A 19,132-nucleotide genomic window follows, 5' to 3' on the forward strand; every position below is an offset into this window, starting at 1 on the left:
CTCTTCACGCCGCTTATTGAAATGTGATTAAAGTGTACTAATTTTAAATATTTCTTTTAAGCGATTTTCTTTTAAATGCCTCACTCACTTAACTGCTTTATGATCATTTTTCTTGTGATACCAACTGAAACTAGGCTTTTCTCCTCTTTAGAGTGCTTATTTAAATGTGATTAAAGTGTACTATTTTTTTATATTTCTTTTAAGCGATTTTCACTTAAATGCCTCACCCACTTAACTGCTTTATGATAATTTTTTTTGTGATACCAACTGAAATTAGGCTTTTCACTTCTTCAGAGCGCTTATTTAAATTTGATAAAAGTTTAAGATTTTGAAATTCTCCTTTTAAGCGCTTATCACTTAAGTGCCTTACTCGCTTAACTGCTTTGTTTTTCTTTTGTTTTGTGATAGCTAACTGATAGCTCAACTTCAGAGTGCGTGTTTAAGTTTGATTAAACTTTGAGATTTTGAAATTCTTCTTTTAAGCGTTTATCACTTAAGTGCCTTACTCGTTTAACTGCTTTATTGTCATTACTTTTGGTTGCTATTGTAATTGTAACTTAACGTTTCTCCTATTCACATTGTTTTTTTAAATGTGATAGGACCTTGAAATTCCTTTCTTAAGCGGTTTTCATTTAAGTGCTTTGCTTGCTTAAATGCTTTATTCTCCTTTATGGTTGTATTTGAGCTTCATACAAAAATTTTCTTCTCTTCAGTTCGCTTATTTAAATGGGATACAAATTTTAAATATCAAATCGCCTCTCCTAAGCGTTTCTGGCTTAAAAGGCTTGCTCGCTTAAATACTTTATTCTATTTTGGGGTTGTACATACAAACATTTTCCTCTCTTCGGCTTGCATATTTTAAAAGGTTAGAAATTTGTACAATAATTTCGAAACATCTCTTTTAATTAATTCTCACTTAAGAGACTTGCTCACTTAAATGCGTTATTCTATTTTTTGGTTGTATTTGCGCTTGAAGCTGAAATTTCTTCGCTCCAGTTCGCTTATTTAAATGAGACAAAAATTTAAAACCATCTCTCTTAAGAGCTTCTCACTTAAGTGACTTACTCGCTTAAATGCTTTATTATATTTTTTGGTTGTAATTGGGCTTCAAATCCAAAGATTTCGCGCCATATCGCTTGGGAAACGGGATAAAAGTTTTAAATTTCAAATTGCCTCCCTTAAGAGGTGCTCACTTAAGTGGCTTACTCTCTTAATTGATTTTTTTAGTTTTTATTTATTACTATTGGGATTCGAACTTTTTTCGAATTTATTTCTGCCATGGCCGCCTGTTTAAATATGATACAAATATTGCTAATATTTTTAAGAATTATTATTATTTTTTTTTTATTTTGATAAAAATCAGTTCTTTATAACTTATAAAAAAACCATAAAAAATTTTATTATTTCGATATTTTTTTCTAAATGAGAGTTTTGGAATATTTTCTTCTAAATTCAAAAATTATTTAAATATTTTTTTTTTAATTTTTTTTATTTTGTTATAATTTCCCGTAAAATCTAAACCAAACCTTTTTAGGTAGTCTGACATTTCTTGCGTGTGCCCTAATGTTGGTTGTATATAGGCGGGCTTAACTGTACCTTGCAGCCTCGCATACATTTCGAAATGCAAACACGTTTCTTACGTACATTTGTATTATTATTTTTAAACAGTTTACTCCTTTCAATATTTTCAGATTTTAAACAGTTTTACGGACACCTTTTCCGTCTGCGTTTCAAATTTCTTGCCTTTTTTCACTACCCTGCCACATTTTCTTTGCAGCCAAACATGTTTCTGCTACATGCGGGTACATCGTGCCTTTCGTTTTTGGTTCCACATAAATTTTGTTGCAAAGCCTACATATTGCAAATTACTCACTTTGCTTTCGACTCTTTCGCACGAGCAGTGCAGCGTTTCATATTTCAGTTGCATTTACTGTGGCCTTGCTGGTTGATAAATATTATACAAATAAAAGGCGACTGCAAAAAATAAATTGAAATTGAATAAATTTTAATTAAACAAAATGAATTGTGAAATCCATGCAAATAACTAAAGCAAACGAAATAAGTTGTTTTACCCGTTTCGAGTATTTTTTCCATTTTATTTATTTATTTACTATAATACGATAACTTTTTTTTTTACCAGGGCGTTGGCAAGTGCGTTTTCGAAATGCGATACGCAAGTGAATGTTGACAACTCGTCGTGGGCAAATATTAATTACTGACAGTTGGTGGAGCATTGCAGAGTTCAAACCATGGCATGTAAAGAGAAAAATAAATAATTTCATGTGGCGCAAAAGTGTGAATGCAGTAACATTTGTAAATACTTGCATATGCGTGGTCTCATAAAATATTAAAAAAAAAACACTCGGACTATAAATTTGACTTTCGCAATTCTACGTAAACAAAATTATATATAAAAAGTAATATATATTTCCTTTTAAGTGTGCCAAAATTGCATGGACTTCCACCTGATATATGCCGCGTTGGTCCTGAATCCTGTTGGCTACATTCAGGGCGTGTAGTTAATGAAGTATCTAAGACTAAGGAATAAGGAATAAGGATATTGCAACCATTCATGCCTTCCGTTGATGGTATTTTCCCTACAGATGAAGCAATGTGATTGAACTGCGAAGCCACATGAGAGCCTGCTGTTTAGGTGATTTTTTTTTAGGTTTCGATCCACCCAATCTTGGTTCCATTTTGCGGCGGCTTGAAGTTGGTTAAAACCGAATAAAAATATTATATATAACCTTGTCTCGAATCTAATTCCCGCTCTCAGAGAACGCATCGTGTTTTCGAGCATTTCTTATATGTTTTTTTTTATTGAAACGTTATAAAATTTGTATACATTTCATGGTATTACGCCTAGCTTAAGCTAACAAGTAACATTATTCTATCCTTAACATTGAAATTTAAAAACAATTATAAATATTTTACAAACAATTATACAGTGTTAGCGATTAAATCTCGTGGCCTAGTTCTTCGAAGTCTTCTTGTGCAGACTGTTTTGTTAAGCTCTGTGGCCTCCGGGTTTGTGTGCTCTTTCAGCCTGGTTTGATGCTTACTTGCAAGAATTGGGATTATATCAGCGACTTTTTTCACCGACAGATCATTGTGCAGGTCGTGATTTCGCATATTCCAAGGTGCGTTGACCATATCTCTGAGAATCTTATTCTGCAGGCGTTGTACAGCTTCAATGTTTGATTTAGTGGTACATATCCATAATTGAATGCCGTATGTCCATACCGGCCTAACTACTTGGTTGTATATTAATACTTTGTTCTGTATTGACAATGTATACTATCTGCCAATTAACCAATTCAATTTTTTAATTTTCAAGTAGATTTCAGTTGTTTTCATTTTAACATGCTCTTTCCATTTGAGCTTTGCATCCAATGTCATACCCAAGTATTTTGCTGTATTACTATACGGAACAGTAGCAGATGATATTTTCACTGGGTTATAGGCTATTTTCTTGTTTGTAAAGTCTACGTGAACAGATTTGCTTTCATTTAGTTTGATTCTTCAGTTTTCAGTTCATGCGACAACTTCGTCTATCGATGCCTGTAACTTTCTAGTTGATTCATTTGCGTTATTTCCATACACGTGTCATCAGCAAAAGTGGCTCTCTTACTTGTATTTGAAACTGGTCGATCTGCAGTATAGAGCAAATACAGCACTGGCCCAAGAATGCTGCCTTGTGGTACACCAGCTTCAATTTTTTTAACGTTTGAGTATGCTTGTCTTTGTTTCACTATAAAATATCTGTCTGTGAGATAGGTTTCCAATAGCACAGTATATTTATATGGTCACATCGCTCTGAGCTCGCGGATTAGTCCTTCGTGCCACACTTTATCAAACGCCTGTGCGACGTCAAGGAATATTGCTGAATTCACTTGATTGTTTTCTATGGCCTCATCCATGATATGTACTATACGATATATCTGATCTATCGTTGAATGTTTTTCTCGAAATCCAAATTGGTGAGATGGTATTAATTGTTTATTAGAAAGACTGGGAGTAAAGCTATTGGGCGGTAAGATGTGACTTCGTTGAGATTTTTCCCTGGCTTTGGGATCAGTTTAATTTCAGAAATTTTCCAATGCATTGGTATGTATTTAAATTCAATGCATGCATTCACTATTAAAGTGAGTTTGATTAGCGCTTTGTGAGATGAGTTCTTTAGTACTTCGGCTGTGATTAAGTCACATCCTGGACTTTTCTTTTGTTTTAGTTTGGAGATTTCATTTGCTACCTCAACTGTGGTAAAACTTGTAATACCAACAGATTCTCACACGGTGTAGGGAAACAAAGTGTTATTTATCATTTCAAATGGCTTAACAATTTTTTGGAGGTGTTGTGCAAGTAACTCAGCTTTTTCCGAATCGGTTTTTGCCCAAGCTTGGTTGCTATTTGGCTGTTTAATTGGGGGATTATGTTGAATTGGTCTTTTCATATGTGCCATAGTCCCCCAAAGAGAGTAATCAGAGGTTTTATCTGCAGTTAGGGTTTGTAGCTTTATATTTAGAGTTCTGTGTTTGTTTTCTTGTATAGCATACCACTGTTTTGGTGAGATTGTTTAATTGTGTTTTAAGTGATGCATTTTTTATATGATATACCGATTTAATCCCATGGCTTTTACCTAAGTGAATATTTTTGACTATTTTTGAGAATAAACTAAAGCTCGCGAAACGGATATAGCACCTCAACATTTTCACAGGTTTCGATTATTTTTCTTATATTTTAATGTTAGCTTTTTTTATATAAAAGTACAGATTATTATCACAAAAAACAGCAAACCTAATCCTAATTCCAAACAAAAATTAGAAAAATGGTAAACAATTTCTTTAAAACCTCAAAAAGTTTAATCAGAATTTAAAATATTTTAATCAGAATTTCCAAAAAATTATTTGGGTACGCGCTTTTATAGTTTAACAAATTTTAAAGTTAAAATGCAAGTTTTAAGTTTCTAGAAAAAAAAGTTGATTTTTTTTTCTTGGTGGTGTTGCGCTCCATATGATGTTGTTGTCCATATAACGAGTCCAAGAATTTCTTTTCACCTTCAGGGGGAAAATATTTCAAAAATCAACAAGAATTTTAAGGCAGTTCTTACTTGCATTTTTTATACTAAAATTGATTGAGCTGTAAAACTGCGTATCCAATTTTTTTAGTTCTGATTAAAAGTTTTGAAATTTTCATGAAAAAAATTATCAAAAATCCACGAGAATATTGAAGCAGTTCTAACTTGTATTTTTTATACTAAATTTCATTGAGCTGTAAAACTGCGTATCCAATTTTTTTTAGTTCTGATTAAAAGTTTTAAAATTTTCATGAAAACTTGGCAAGTTTTCATAAACCATACACAGAGTTTGAAGCTTGGATTAGTATGATCTAAATTTTTTGGCAGGGTATGTAAGGTCACCTAAAAAGCGGTTTGAAAGTTTTTACACGAATATAAAACAGAAATTAAGAAAAACAGAAGAAGGAGAAGAAAAGAGTTAGGAAAAAAATGAGAAAGAGTTGAGAAAAAAATATTAAGAAATAAAAAAAATTCATATACAATTGTGCTACGATCCGCCCAAAATGATAAACTATCATGGCTGCAGGAAGAAGCGTAAATCATCAAACAGCGTGAAACTTTAATAAACAAATTTTTATTTTGTGAAACTTCCTACAGGTTTGATTGATAAGTTATGAGCCTTCCCGCGCGGAACGTCTGCCAAGCGATCAACGGAATCGGCTGGTGGGGGAAAATGATCGTTGGACCTTCCCCTTCCACTAGAAACCGGTCCCAGTTCGGTGGCAATAGCGGTGCAGTCGACATCGCTCCGCGCGTGAAAGCTGTTCTAAAAGAGTGTTAGGATTTTGCAGTGGCGAAAATGCAGCGATCGTTAGAGCAACGTTACTCGACCAAATTTTGCGTAAAGCTAAACAAAACGAGTACCGAAACCATTGGGCTACTCAAGGAGGCTTACGGGGACCAATCTCTGTCCAGTGCGCAGGTAAAACGGTGGCACAAGTCGTTCAAGGAAGGCCGGGAGGACGTCAAAGACCAACAGCGATCTGGAAGGCCTTCGACAAGGCAAACAGACGAAGATGTGAACCGGGTTCGTGAATTTTTGAACATTGACCGTCGTGCTAGTCTACGTGAGATCAATGAAGAGTTAAATTTAACTTCGGGCCGACCTCGTCAACAATTGCACCCTTCATCACGACAACACGCCGGCGCACACCGCCTTGCTCTGCACCTCTGCATTGGCCAAGATGGGGTTCCGGTGCTTCCCTACCCTCCCTACAGCCCAGACCTATCCCCTCCGGACATCTTCTTGTTTTCGCGCCTGAAAAGAAAGCTGAAGGGGAGGCGTTTCGACTCCATCGAGGCGTTCCAAAAGACTGTAACAACCCAATTGAACGCGATTCCAGCGGATGAGTTTGAAAAATGTTTCCTGCAGTGGAAGGATCACTACCAGCGGTGTATTGACGCTCAAGGGTCCTATTTTGAAGAATATTAGTTGTATAAGCCAAAAGGTTTAATAAAACTACTTACAAAAAATAAGGCTCTTTACTTTTCAATCAATCCCTGTATATATATTACCAAATCAGCTTTTGACAACGCACGATCTATCTGAAAGACTTTGGACTGTCAGAGAAATAGACTACTCTACTATAGGCTACATTAATACGTTGCTCGATGAGCGCGACATTCCCTTCTTTCTTCCCTTCAAGTCTTTCATAAGCTATACAATTTTTCCCCAAGAACAGTAGTGCCGTGGTACTTTTGTTGTTGTCGCTTATTATTAACGATCTTTGCGTGTGGATACTTTGTTCGAGATCAAGTACTCTCGAGAGAGCACTCAGTAGAAATTCCCATCCAAAAACAAGTATGAGTAAAATAGATGCCAATAGAGAGGACTTTTTGATATGGATGCTGAACTCATGGCACGGTATAATTGATCTTCCATCCGATTGCTACTAGTACCTCTTTAGTGGGGTCGGAAAGTTTGCCTAACAGTGGCATACTTCAGGTGAATACCTAATGGAACAGTCGGAGTAGATACATGACATTCCGGGACTGGTCGCTGGATAGGAAATGAGCCAGCTTTGTGAGGCAAATACAAATGAAATTTACTTTGCTAGGAAATTTCTAGAAAACCGAGACGGTTGGTTATTAGGATATTTACATTGGCCGCCGGCACATTTGAAAATATGAAGATTCTAATAATCGTTCCTAAGAAAAACTCCCTGAAAAGTGCTTTCTAATTTCCTAAAGAGCTGGTAAAAAATGGTCTGACGCTTGAAAAATGTTCTGATTGGGATTTTAAGCTCACACATACTTCGCCCTGAACCTAATGCACATCAAAATTCCATGAAAGAATCGAAAAATAACCAAGTAATTAGATTAGCTATATCAAAATACTATCAGATGGTAGTGGTTTTGCACAGGGCTTAACTTTTATTAACTGCAAAAAGTGGCCAAAGGTTGAATCCCTACAGAACCAAACTATGAAATTAGTCCTTTTACCGAAACGAATGACTGATGAGTGACTAAAACTGGCCATAATATTTTCTTAGAATATAGAACTGTAATCACAGATATCGACTTCGGCTATAACCCCAACATTTACTTCACCAACGGCAGTGGCAGAAATTCTCATATTCTTCGAGAAGGCGGCGAGATTTTCATGTTAAGCTAGAAAATGGTTCTAAAGTAGACACAGGACGAGGATGTACTGCGTTCCCAGAAAAACTCTCATTGAGAGTAGCCACAAAACTTTCGCTCTACAGCAGGCCTTTTCAGGATGGAACCTATGCCATTAATATAACCACAAGACGGATGAAGTAGCTTTCGCTACTTTAGAGCTCATCTTGAAACTCAGCTTTGTAGGTGTGTAGCTCTACAGAGTACTCGTTCCTAACGGACACTTTCTTAAATGGACAACACCCATAAGCGGATAATTTTTTCAGTACATACCATAAATACTTAAAATTTTTTTTAACTTTTTTTACACTTTTCTCTTAAGCGGACAAATTTTGCACTCTCTTAGGTGTCCGCTTAAGAGAAAGTATACTGTATAACGATTAACTGTGCATGTAACCAGTTCATAAAAGATGTCAAATATCTAATCAAAATCTCGTGATTCGTCCATACTGGGTTCCAAAACATAGTGGAGTTCATAGGAAGTACCCGAATGTGCAAGAAAAGAGCCTGAGTTTATATATAAAGGATAGTTAAATTTCAAGTGCCGATATTGAATATGAAACAGACCTAAACGTCAAGTTTTTTTCCGCATTTCATTTGACATTTTTCAATTTCGGGCTAATTCAATTTGAACCATGGAAAGACACACAATCGAGCAACGCGTTAAAGTTATTCAAGCTTACTATGAAAACGGGCGTTCAAATCAAAATGCATAACGCGCACTTCGTGATTTCTTGGTCAATTTAATCGTCCAAATGTGCGTACAATCGGAAAAATTGTGCAAAAATTTGAGCAAACTGGGTCTGTAGGAGATGTGTACGGCATCATTGGGCCGTATTTTTTCCAAAATTAGGCCGGTTAGGCAGTTACTGAGAATAGTATTCGCTATCGTGAGATGATAACGAACTTTTTATGGCCCGAATTGGAAGATATGGATGTGGACGATATGTGGTTTCAACAAGACGGTGCCAGCCACTTGTCACACAGCTAACGAAACAATGGCTCTTTTGGGCGAACAATTTGATGGCCGAATAATCTCACGTCGCGGCGATGTCAATTGGCCGCCAAGATCATGTGACTTCTTTCTTTGGTGTACGTCGTTAAGCCAGCAACAATTCAAGAGCTAAAGGATGAGATAATTCGGCACATTAACGGCATAGAACCTCAATTATGCCTCAGCGTCATCGAAAATTTGAACCATCGGATGGAGGTGTGCCGCCGAGACCGCGGCGGCTATTTGGCTAATGTTTTGTTCGATACGTAATTGAGCTATACCAGTTTTATCATAATAAAGAAAAATGACAATAATTTCTTAGAAAAATTGTATTCTATTCAAAATCAACACCGGCCTTTGAAACTTAGCCACCCTTAAGAAGGCCATGTGAAAGCATACAAGTTTTTCTACATTTCTGATTTCAGGGGGAGGGGAGATGTCTCATTTGAGGAGAGAGAGGGGTGCACTAATCGAAATCGGCAGAGCGGCTACAGTGGTTATGTTAAGAGACACTGGACTTTTGGAAATATGGAGGCCAAGTTCCGAATTCCGAGTAGCTACGTTTGTGGTAGCTGTAGAGATGAGAAAAAGCAGAGCCCATTCAATATTTGCTATGCGAATGCCTTGCAGTTCGATGAAAGCGAAGCAGATAGAATTTTTTTTATGAAAAGCGCTGTCTTTAAGAACTTGGGTGGTGTAGCCACGATTTCACTAGTTTTTTTTTTTTTGTTTTTTTTTTTTGGCGGTGAGGTTGGGTTAGAAATGCCTATGATTTCACTAGTAGTGCAACGCAGAAAGCTCGGAGCGGTTTAAATGTACGTATGGTGGAAAGTACTGCCGAAGCTACACAACACAATCAGCAGCTGTGGCCATCAAGTGAATTCCTTTTACGAACCATTTATTTAGACTTACATATATGCCTTCAATGAAATTTCTCACTGTGTGTAAATAATTCAAATGAGAAAAGGAACACTGAAGTGATCAGACAGTTTTCGTCCCACCATTTCAAAAGCGATTTTAGTTTGCTCGCTTGCGCGCCTACATCTTTGAATCTGATATTTTATTTTAAAATAAATAACTAACTGAATGCAATCTCATTTGGGAGTGACCCAATTCGCATTTTGTCCTGCTTGCCTGTCGTGCCTTCGACACAGCTGCCTCCTCTCATTCAGCGCCACAGACATATGTACGCGTGTACATTTGTCAGTTAACATTTTTTACGCCTTAAGTGTGAAAACGTGCGCACACAGGCATGCAACTAGTTGAGTATGGGTGTATATATGCTATTAGCGGGACATATTCATGTAACTTTTCATTGCAGGCACGTGACAAATGTCAGCGCACTCTTGTTGCTCATGCACGCATTCTACTTCTAAATCATGTCACAAGGACATTAATGAGTTGAAAGTTGAAATGAGAGAAAAAAAAATCTGTATAAAAAATATTATTTGTAACATAAGTGACTCTAGAGGTGTGAAAATGTAGTAAATCGTAGAAAATATTAGTGTGGCAAAGGAGTGTGAGCGAACTAAAATGCGGGAGTTAGGTGAATGAATGTTACGTATACGCCATGTACCCATCCACCCACTAAAGGATTGTAAAGCGCTAGCAGTTTTACTGGAGCAGTTGCAAATTGTTGTGAATTTTCGGAATCATTTTTGTTTGAAACTATGTTTTTCGTTAAAATTTTACTACATTTGCCAGCTTTTTATTACAGCACTTCCACTTAATTGGCCACTTTGCACATACTAAAATGATAAACTTCCTCTAGAGCAGCGCACACAAGGGGAGTTCATAATGTGGTACACTCGCACACTCGCACACACCCACACACATTTATCGATTGCCGGTTTGTTATTTAACTTTGCTGAAATTATTATACAATTTTTTTTCTTTTTTTTGATGGAAATGTTTTATGCAAATTACTTTACAAACTGTTTTGATTTAATTTCCCTCAAAGAGAAACAAAAATGGATTTAATTTTGCTTTCTGTACGGCAGCCGACAATTGGTTGCTGCAGTAAGTTGCTACGTTTGGTAGACTGCACTTGCTTGCTGCAGTTACTTTCCTTCCTACTGTTGAAATAATTGCTTTACTCTACGTTCTGTTCCACTTGCAATGCAAATTCTCTGGCTCTTTCGGTTTATTGTGGCACGTTTTGCATTTTTGGCTGATGGCCAAGTCGATTGTTAGCTCAGACGTATCACAGCTGCGGCTGTTTTGCTGTGACTGGGCCAACAGAAATGAAACGTATCATATCCTTATGCAGTCTTTGCTTGGGTATAACAATGAAAACACAGGCTTTTTGCTGCCGCAGTGAGTTTTGAAATGTCTACTTGGCACGTGATGAGGTGGTAAAGTTACAGGCAATTCAGCCAAGAAATAGTTGGGAAATTCCAAAGCTGTGTTACTGCAATGTGGCTGTTTTCATATAGAGAGGAGCAGAGGTCTGGTGACTTTTGCCCCTTTTTCTACTTCAAAAATTACATAGCCGCTTTTTCTAAGTTGCTAAAAAAATATGAAAAAAAAAATCGGAAACTTGCTAATACCTTTTGGACTTTGTTTGATTTGTGTTAGTTGGAAATATCCAATTTACCACGTTTCACGCACTTGCACATATTTCATTGCTCATTGTGCGAATAAGGGACTAAAAAATGCATAAAAAAGCATAGTTTTATTATTTCTTCACAAATTTTTTCATAATTTAAATTAAACTTAGCAGTATTTAGAGTTAAAGCAGTTGCCATTGCTCATATATATATATTATATTTCTTTATTCAAGAGTGGGCAGATATGCAGCGAAAATGCTCTGCATTGCCCTCTTCCTCCTGGTAGAGAAGAGTAGTGGACTTTCTTTAGTACCTTCGGTAGTCAGCGCAAAATTCAGTGTAGTGCACATAAAAATGTGCTTTACTTTTTCAAATTCAAAATACACATCTAAACTCTTTTTCTCTCCATCGAAATAAGAATTCCACCGTCAGCAAATGGAGGGGGCAAAAAATAAAAACATAAAAAAGTTAGCAATGCGCTGTTAACCTTGCCAACAGTCAAGGACGTCGAGGACGTTCTCATACACAAATAAAATTCACTAGACTTGTGCGAAATGTTTGGCTTAGCCTCAAGCCAAATAATCAAAGCAAAGAAAAGCAAAAAAAATCGATTTCAAGTTACACAGAATATTTCTGGATTTGTTCTTGGCCGTGAGTATTAAATTAAACGGAAATTGGTAAGTGAATTGAAATGAATTTTGTGGCCATATATGTGCGCACATGCATATGTGAATGAATAAATTGTAGGTCAATTACAGTGGGAGAATAGTTTTCTTTATAAATATAGATTGGTTACGTATACGATATGACGTTCATAATAATGTTTCTGCGTATTCCTTCAAACTTTTTCAGTAATAATTTTATACTTTTTTAAATGCACGTTTAAAATCACCTTATAGGAGAGACCCTTGCAAAGTTAGTACATTTTTTCGATTTGTAACTAGCAATATTCTACCGAAAAACGGTATGTGAAGCATGAAATATGGAGAAGGTTAAGAAGTGGTTTTTTGATTACATAGTTACAAGTACCCTTCTGGAGTACCGTACTATCAGTTACAAAAATCGTAATGCTTTTATGCGTTTTATGGTTGAAATTAAAATTTGAAAAGGTTGAGCCAAGGAGCACCAGGAGATTTGGTGGCACCTAAAATACTCAGGCTAACAGCGGCCGCCGTAGCCGAATGGGTTGGTGCGTAACTATCATTCGGAAATCACAGAGAGAACGTGGGTTCGAATCTCGGTGAAACACCAAAATTAAGAACTACATTTTTCTAATAGCGGTCGCCCCTCGGCAGGCAATGGCAAACCTCCGAGTGTATTTCTGCCATGAAAAAGCTCCTCATAAAAAATATCTGCCGTTTGAAATCGACTTAAACTGTAGGTCCCTCCATTTGTGGTACAACATCAAGACGCACACCACAAATAGGAGGAGGAGCTCGGCCAAACACCCAAAAAGGGTGTACGCGCCAATTATATATATATATATATATATTTAGAGCTCTGGAAAGAGGGTAGATAGTCAAGGAGGGAAGGAGAAAAGTATCAGAGACAGAGATAGGAAAGAATGGAGACAGAGATCAAGGTAGTTAGTCCAGTTTCTTTGGTATATCTGTAAATATTCTCCAGTTTTAGAGAACAAATATTACGCATTCTCCCGACATCGGAACACAAAACTCGTAGTCTTGCTCTAGCAAAGGCAAAATACTCACAGCGAAAGCGCTGAGGCTATCCGCCTCCTCCAGGCAAGACAGGCACATTGGATCCTCAATGATTCCAATGCTGGTCATATGCTAACCCTATGAGTCATGTCCTGTAATAATATCGACCATCAACCGAATGTCTTTCCTTCCAAGTTTTAGTAGAAAGTTTGACAGTTTTCTGTTGGACTTGTCACAAAACACTTTGCAGCTCTGCAGCGTTCTAGACCGGACCATCGCTCTTTATGTAGATTGCATACATAATCGCTGATCCAATTCATGATTGCTGAGGAACAGATTCCGTTTATTGGCTCTGGCCCTTGTAGGGGAACCGCTGATTCACGGCTGGCCAATTCGTCGGCAATTTCGTTTTCGTGAACATCGGAGTGTCCTGGAACCCATATAAGTACAAGCCTGTTCTGTTTTGCGACAGAATTAAGCTTCTTCTTACATTCTTGAACAATCTTTGAGGTTTACTTCGCGTTATCCAAGGCCTGACTGACACTGAAAACGCGTTTCAAGTAATGTAAACATAATTTTGACCTCTATTAGACTTTTTTTCGAATTATTAATCATTAAATATGGTTTCAAAGCGAAAGCATCGTCTGTTGAAATTGACTGTCGATAATTTTATGTTGCAGTTCTGAACCCGGTCATGCGCAAGGCATAATATCTTCTGAGGGCATTCACCAGCTAGTCATACAAAAATATATTTGCGTAAATTCATTTACTGTTTTTCCGCAGTTGGGGCACGAAATCATGGCTTTCTTCAAACTTTCGACTTCCATTACTCACTGGATAAGCCCATTGCCTTTTTCTGCTATAAAGAATTATTCATTGCGTGTAGTTTACAAAAATGTGAAAGTAATGGTCCTCGTTATGCGACATTAGCAGTAGAAGAGCTTCGCCTTCATCTAATGACGAACATATTTTCAAAAATTCAAAAATCCGTACCCAAACTCAACAACATACTGGAGCATGACGTCAATTGGGAAAAAAACGGTCGGTATATAGAATCTTTAAAACGAGTTCAGGGCAATAGAATAATTGGTGGTTTGCCGCCTTTTCTCAGCTCTTCTTTCAAAAGTGCCTATCTTTTGACAGTAACAATTTCTTACTTGTCCGCGGGTCGTTCGAAAAATCCGTGCAAAATCAGCGAGATGGCACTACTGATGCGTATTAAGGTTATGATTAGTTAGCAGCATTTCTTGGAAGAACTCATACCAAGTTTCAGCCGGAACGGTCTATTCCTCTGTATTTGGCGTTCAAAGAGGTCGAGTAATTTTTCTTTTCCATCAGACTACGCACCAACTCACGCGTCAGCAGTTGCGGTCCCAAAATTAATGGGAATTGGATTCCAACTCGTTTCACGTCCACCCAATTCACCAGACCTGGTTCCCTCGGATCCCTCGGACTACTATTTCTTTCCAAAATGTTTAAAAATGGCTTCCGAGAAAAAGATTTTAATCAAGCGAGGAGGTGATTGCATAAACGAATGGCTACTTTTCAGACTTGGACAAATCCTATTATACGGAAGGGATCAAATAACTAGAACAGCATTGGACGCAGTATATGAGACTAAAAGAAGCCTTAAAAAGGTTTTTCCCAAACAAATAAGAAGTTTTTATTTTTGCATAGACTTTTCACACGACGCCCGTAATTTTTTCCTAATATGCAGGGACGAATGCCACTGAGTCACTGGATGAGGTAAAGTAGGGAGATCATCTGACTATGCAACTTCTAACTGCTACACCTGACATCTGTTGGACTAGTGATGGGCGCCTATTCCATTAAGTATTTCCATTCACATCTGTGAAGCACAATCTGCCAGGGTGGCCTGCGTCAAAGCGAGTTTCATCTATATTTCGTTGAATTTGGATAAGAGCATCGACAGAAGAGTAGAACGACGCGGTCAACAATCTGTCATAGCACTCATTAGTGTTATTTCGCTCTCCAGGTCTTGCCTTATGAAGGGATACATGGGTTCTAGTCCTCAATGTATTCGATGCGGCACTAAAAGGTAGCGTCAGAAGAAGAAGAAGAAGAAGAACGAGGAAAAGGAAAAAAGGGGGATAAGAAGAGGAAGAAAAAAGAAGACGACGAATAATAAGGAACAAAGAAGAAGAGGGAGAAGCAAAAGAAGAGGAAGGAGAAATGGTAGAAGAAGAAGAGGAAGGAAAAGAAGAGAGAGAAGAAGAAGAAGAGGTAGAAGAATGAGGAGAAGAAGAAGAAGACGGAAATATAAGAAAAATGATGAGAAGAAGAAGAAGAGGTAAAAGAATTGGATCTGGAGGAGGAGAATAAAAATAAAGAGAAATAGTAAAGAAAAAAGAAGAAGAAGAGGAAGGAGAAGAAGAAATAACAATAGTAAAAATGTAGAAAAAAATAAAAAGTAGGAAAAAGGGAAGAGGAGAAGGAATAAAACAAGAAGTAGCGGAATAAGAAGAAAGCGAGGAAGAAAAAGAAGTAGCAGAATAAGAAGAAAACGAAGAAGAAAAAAAGAAGAAGGAGGAGATAAGGAAGAAAGAAAAATGTACAGAAAAAATATCAAGAAGATGTGAGAAGGAGAATTAAAGTAGAAATAAAAGAAGCAAAAAACTAAAACAAATATTAAGGCATCCCTTGATTTTCACAGGACTAACGGGAGAAGAATTTTTCTTCAACTTTTGTACTCACAGAAACTTTTTCGTCGAAAATTAAAGAAAAAAATATCTACATAGCCAGAATCTGTACATAAAATAGCTGAACTTTCGGTTGATATATCTCCAATATCTCTGAAAAACTACGCCCACTTTTTTTACTTACTTTCCACCACTAAACAAATTTCATCACATCGAAAGCAATTTTCGCCAACTCTCGCAACGCGTAATACGCCCCACATTAGCTGAACTATGAAAGTATTTGATGAAAGCGCATGCAACAACAACAACAACAACAAAAACACGCAAAAAACCAAATCACTGGAAAATGCAAATTTTTGTGGTTGAAACAATTTAATTTCCACGTCACCAGCAGTAAGGCTGAAGAAAAAAAAATACGCAATGCTTTGAAAGGCGCAGCAAATGTGACAGGAAAAGGAAGCGGAAGTGGAAAATGAAAATACTTGGCGAATTAAGTAGAAAATTGGCCATTTCGGGTCACTAAACTAGGAATTACGCGCGCGCAGCAGGCATGTAAATTTGTACTCACATATGCATGTATGTGTGTGTGTGTGTGTGAAATGTGCAAGTACTCTAGTTGCAACACCCTTAAGCGATTGCATTGTTGTGACACTATATTCGGCGCTTAGGGACTGGAGCAGCTCATGCATAAATCTGACTTTGCAATTAGTGGTGAATTTAGTGCAAAGTGGCTTTCGCAATAAATGTGCTCAGCTGTGTGCGTATGTGTGTGTGCGACAGTGAGTTAGCCACCGGCTTAGTCCGGCTATTAAATGCCCGCAATTGCAGTTGAGAAGATAAACTGCGGCCTTAGTTACCCCTAGGCAGTTGCGAGCGTATTTTTTTAAATCCTTTTTTATTTTGTTATGAAAACATATTTTACGATTATGTTTCGAAAGCATTTTTCCGTATTTTTGCACTAAAATTTTGCTTATCCCAATTGCTTTACTCGCCTTATTACTTCTTGTTTATTTGCCCCAAATTCCTCTGCATTCCTTTTTCAACTGGATTTTGAATTTTAGTTTCTCATCTACTTTTCTTTAATAGTTCTCCTTGTGCTCTCACCCCATTGGCGCCTTGCATCAAGTGTCACTTTAGCAAAACGTACCATATTTGCCACAGCACGCTGCTGAGTGCCACAACAAAAAGAGATGTGCGATGGAGCCGGCAACACTTGCCACTGCCGCATGTTTTATTAAAAAAATCCACGCTCGCAATGCATCATCACCGATTGGTGGCGAACGTAGTCAGCATATGGAACACATACAAACGCACATACATACGAAGCCTTCAACGCTTTTCCACAAGCATTTTTCTTTTGACAATCGTCGAAAATTTTATTTTCAACACATTTTTTCTCAATCGTGTTTTACTAAGTGACTTAGAATTTTATTTTTAAATATTATATTTTGAAGGCAGTAACAAATGCTTTGCTCACACAATGGAGCTCACATTTACTTACATACAATATACTTCTATATCCATATACATATATGTACATACCTATGCACGCAAGTTTAAGTATCTCAGTGTATTAGTGCTGCCTCAAGCAGCTTGGCTGCGGTTCTTTACTAGCTTTGCCACGCCATCAACACTTTTCTCATTCGAAAGCTGGCAGGGTAGGGAAATTGCGAAAGGCAATATCGGTCTGTACGTGTTAGTTTAGTGAGGCTTTTAGTGAAGCACGCTAATTTAGTCAAGTATACATTGAGGTATTCTAAATGTTCAATAAGCAAAACTTCAAAATTGTTTCCAAAGTCAGCCCTTAAATAGACATTTAAACTGAATTGTAGCGGAAGTGAACAGAACTGGGAATTTAATAATTTAGTTAAAACATTTAAAAGCCTAATCATGATTAGGATGGGAATTGGAGCATAAAACAAAGAACATGAAGTTGAAATTTTAATAAGAAAATGGGCCCAAATCCAATTTTTTCGCTTCGTAAATAAAGGAGCGCTGCTGGCTGAATATCAGTCGGTAAACCTATTCTGCCGAATGCTTTTATTAATCCTTTTGCCAAACGAAGCCAACACTCAGCACTCTTGTCGCACACGAACTGCTGAAACTTGGTTTTAAAAAGAGGCTCGTACTCTTACCTTCAATAGCACAAAACAAAAAACTTGGTTTAATAGCGCTGCACCTTTGCAGGCAATAACATACCTTCTGCTATGGAAAAGATTGCCTAATCTGTTATTAACCAAAATGCATTCCAGTGAAACTTTCTTGCTAAAAATAAGAATAACGATTAATCCGTATTTATATGCCCATCTATTTCCATATCCATATTAATACGTAAATCCTCATCCGTATCTATATTCTCATCTACAATATATATATTCATATCCATATCCATATCCAAATCCGTATTCCTATTTCTATTAATATCAATATGCATAATTATATTCATATACCTATTCATATCCTTATCCATATTCATATTCATATCTATATCCGTATTCATATCCACATCTATTTCCATATCCATATCCATATCCATACCCATATCCATATCCATATCCATATCCATATCCATATCCATATCCATATCCATATCCATATCCATATCCATATCCACATCCATATCCATATCCATTTCCATATCCATTTCCATATCCATACCCATATCCATATCCAAATCCATATCCATATCCATATTTATATCCATATCCATGTTAATACGTAAATCCTCATCCGTATCTATATTCTCATCTATATATATTCTTATCCATACCCATATCCGAATCCATATCCGTATCAATATTCCTATTTCTATTATTATCAATATCCATAATTATATTCATATACCTATTCATATCCTTATGCGTATTCTTATCCATAACCGCATCCATATCCATACTAATATCGGTATCCATATCCATATCATTATCCACATCCACAACTGTATCGACATCCAAATTCAAATGCTTATTTCTATCAATAACTCCATTGCGATATTTTTATCCGTATGTACTCCCATATCCACATTAATATATATCCGTATGCGTATCAAAATCTATACTTTCATCCACTTCCATGTCCACTTCCGCATTTAAATCCGTATTTATATTCGCATATATCCATATGTGTATCCTTGCCCACCATATTCATATCCATATCCAAGTCCATTTCCGTATATATCTATATCTATCCTTCGCTGCATCTATATCCTTATCCATATTCATATCCACATCCACATCCATATCCATATCCATATCCATATCCATACCCATATCCACATCAATATCCATATCCATATCCATATCCATATCCATATCCATATCCATATCCATATCCATATCCATATCCATATTCATATCCATATTCATATCTATATCTATATATGTCCTTCTCTCTATTTATGTCCTTATCCATATCCATTTCCATATACGTTTCCATATCAATATCCATATCCCCGTCAATATCCATATCCATATCTATATCCTTATCCGTATTCGTATCCATATCCATACCCATATCCTTATCCATATCCATCTCCACATTCATATCTATATCTATATATGTCCTTCTCTCTATTT

The 19,132-nt window shown here is 36.8% G+C and overlaps 1 protein-coding gene across 3 annotated transcripts in view; it reads left to right on the plus strand.

Annotated features, from left to right (window-relative positions):
• Window positions 1-19,132, plus strand: part of LOC128868759 (putative polypeptide N-acetylgalactosaminyltransferase 9) — a 363,662-nt gene that overhangs the window by 165,155 nt on the left and 179,375 nt on the right. The window lies entirely within an intron of this gene.

This window comes from Anastrepha ludens, chromosome 6 (genome assembly GCF_028408465.1).
Source record: "Anastrepha ludens isolate Willacy chromosome 6, idAnaLude1.1, whole genome shotgun sequence".
In the NCBI taxonomy this organism is placed as follows: Eukaryota; Metazoa; Arthropoda; class Insecta; order Diptera; family Tephritidae; genus Anastrepha; species Anastrepha ludens.